Here is a 3,253-nt window from a genome sequence, read left to right as displayed (position 1 = left end):
AATTCTAAGTCTAGGGGACTGATGACCTCAGATGTTAAGTCCCATAGAGCTTAGAGCCATTTGAACCATTTGAAGAGCACGTACGAAAAAGATGTAGGTGTTTGTTATTTCCGCGCGCTATACGACATTTGGAGAATAGAGAATTTTGAAGGTGGTTCGAAGAACCCTCTGCAAGGCACTTCAACGTAATTAGCAGAGTATCGATGTAGATGTGGATGTAGATCGAGATGGCTAGTGATTGGTGAGCACATTGTAGCGGCACCAATTTGCCTGGGAGATTACCATTTTATAGTTGTACACCACCGCAGTACCGTAAGATTCCGGATACGAAGAGAGGTTCTTTTCATTTTAGTCCCGACAAGGAACCACTACATAGGAAAATTCAGATTCGTAGGGTTTATTCACATTGTAATGACACATTCCGACGCAGAGACATACAACACCTTAAAGGCTGCGCCAAAGATCAAATTGAGAGGGATGTAGAATATAATCTCTGTAATGTTCAAATTGGAATCTCTTTTGTTTCATACTCCAAGAAGGAGCTGAGAGACACTTTCGATTGTTGCCTTGTGGAGGACGGACGTAATTTCGGACTGTGCGGAAAGGCAGCCATGTTGTTAGTAATCATGATTTGTGCGACGAGCAGAGCAAGTCTTGTTGTCTTGTGAATAAATAATTTTCGTAACACTTCGATACTTCTCACTATTTTTTAAAGTGACGTAGCATTGTATTTCTTTGGTTTCCACCGTCTTCGTGAAGTGAACCGATGCCGACTTAGGAAGGTACACACGGTCAACAAAGAGAAGAACATCGAGGACGACTAATGAATTAATATTGTGGCAGAAGGACTAATTCTACGTCTAAGGTGAGAACTCTGATTAAATCAACAGTGACGTAGAATTCAAAAATGTAATTAATCGGAATGGTAAATTATATTACAGGCATATTTCACGCAGCACTGAATTTGTCCGCATTCAAGCTGGTCAATACAGCCCGTAAAAAAAGAAAGGCATTTCAAAAATTCTGAAGTTACAATTCCATGTCCACAATTTTTCCTCTTTACAAAAAACCAAGAAATTTAATTTTTTTATTTATTTCGCCTCAACATCGTGGAGGGAATGTGCAGCATGAACACATTATCCTTCCCTGGACATTATGCTTTTGCTGATTGTCAGTATTAGTCTAACATGATAGACAGTTAGTCTATTGGTTTTCTTGTGTACGAAGAAGACTTTTTGCAATAAATCACCAGTTCATTTTTTACTTGAATTTCATTTAAAGAATTTAGTGTTCCTTTCATTCGATTTGCATTATTAATTGTTTTTAAAATACAGCTATTAAGTAATTTTATACAAATTGTTCACCCTAGGACCTCATGTAAGGGCCAAATTTCAAGTAGCATATTTCCATTGTATTATGTATATCAAAACTGTATCTAAAGGGATTTTTCAGAGTCTAAATAGTCTCCGACTCTGGTAACGATTTCTAATTTCACATACATGTGGTACTGCAAGACTAACGCCTTGAACTGTTCCCATAACCAAAACTACAGAGGACTGAAGTCGAGGGAACAGGGGACCAAGGTGTGCCCCCTCCGCCCCAACCATTCCAAAAGACATGAAGCGTCAGCATCCGATATTCACACACATTGCAGATGAAATGTGACATAATGCATAAACCACATCGGTAGTCTTTACTGATGTGGTACCTCCTCAGACAAGGTAAGCAAAATGTTAACAAGAAGTTGACGATAATGAGCTCCATTAAATGTTTGGAGTAGGATATATGGCCCTAGTAACTTATCACCAAGAATGTCTATCCATTAGTTGACGGAGAAATGAGGTTGATGTACTCTTTGTACAGCAGCATAGGGGTTTTCATAAGCCCACACGTGCTGAGTACGGAAGTCCACAGCACGACCCTTTGTGAACCGCACAGGATCAGAGAAATAAATTCTTCGTCGAAAACAGTGGACCTGCAGCACGCTTCTGTATGGGCCAATGACACAACTATGATAGGCTATCGTGGTCCTCTGGCATTAGTGCCTCGATGTGTTGAAGGTGTTACGGATACAGCAATAGCTCAAGCAGTACCAGCCGGACAACAGGATGACTTATGCCTTCTGTTGGTGTCAATCGCCAAATCCCCACACTGCTGTTGCACGTCTTTCGTCCAGCAAATCTGGTATGTCCCCCTGCATCTGAGGTGTGTGAACTGACTCATTCGGTCCACCATTCGTCTTTTGGATGCTAGAAAATCCGTGTCCTTAAGAAGCCGAAAACTTTGGGTCAACAACTTATCGCATGGTACTCTGCAACGTGGGTATTTTTCTGCGTAGTGGGAACGTGCTTACGGCCTATTTCCAATTGCTAACCCATAGGAGATAATTATATCCGTCATGTCACTTTATGAGTAGTAAGCTTCCATTGTTAACAAGCAGAAGAGAAATGGAAAATTTACCAACCTATTCGTGCACAGTGCAGTACAAATATCACAGTGACAGTAAACATTGCGATATGACTTACAGGGACTAGATGTTTGTCTGTGAAACCATGTAATATAGAATAACGTGATGCAATTCTGAAATGTACTTAAATGCCATACTCCGAATAAATAAATGCGATACATACCCATAGTTGCAAGCAATTTACTACAAAATAACACACACCAACAACGCTAAAACTATAGTACATGCAACACAACTGCCTGTAGATTACCCAGTGCTCAGACTTGTGTACACTGGAGTACGTCAATACGGAAAGACACGTACAGTAGTGAACGCTATTGACGGATCATGGGTTGGGGTTCGGTTGTTTGGGGAAGGAGAGCTGACAGTGAGGTCATCGGTCTCATCGGATTAGGGAAGAACGGGGAAGAAAGTCGGCCGTGCCCTTTCAAAGGAACCATCCCGGCATTTGCCTGGAGTGATTTAGGGAAACCACGGAAAACCTAAATCAGGATGGACGGACGCGGGATTGAACCGTCGTCCTCCCGAATGCGAGTCCAGTGTGCAAGCCACTGCGTCACCTCGCTCGGTTCACGGATCATGGGGGCAGCACCTGTGGCCATACATCACTTGTTTATTTAATATCTACCTTGCGTGTCAGGCGGACATATTCACACCCGAACGTCTTCAGCCACAATGGACAAGTGTAGAGATCTCACAAAGTATGCATTTCCAGACCCACGTTCGAGGTATTTTTTTTTCTTGTTCTTGTGGTTGGTATCACCTATCAAAATATTTGCCACTATT

This window comes from Schistocerca gregaria, unplaced genomic scaffold, assembly GCF_023897955.1.
Source record: "Schistocerca gregaria isolate iqSchGreg1 unplaced genomic scaffold, iqSchGreg1.2 ptg000338l, whole genome shotgun sequence".
Lineage (NCBI taxonomy): Eukaryota > Metazoa > Arthropoda > Insecta > Orthoptera > Acrididae > Schistocerca > Schistocerca gregaria.
Note: the sequence above shows the minus strand (reverse complement) of the source record.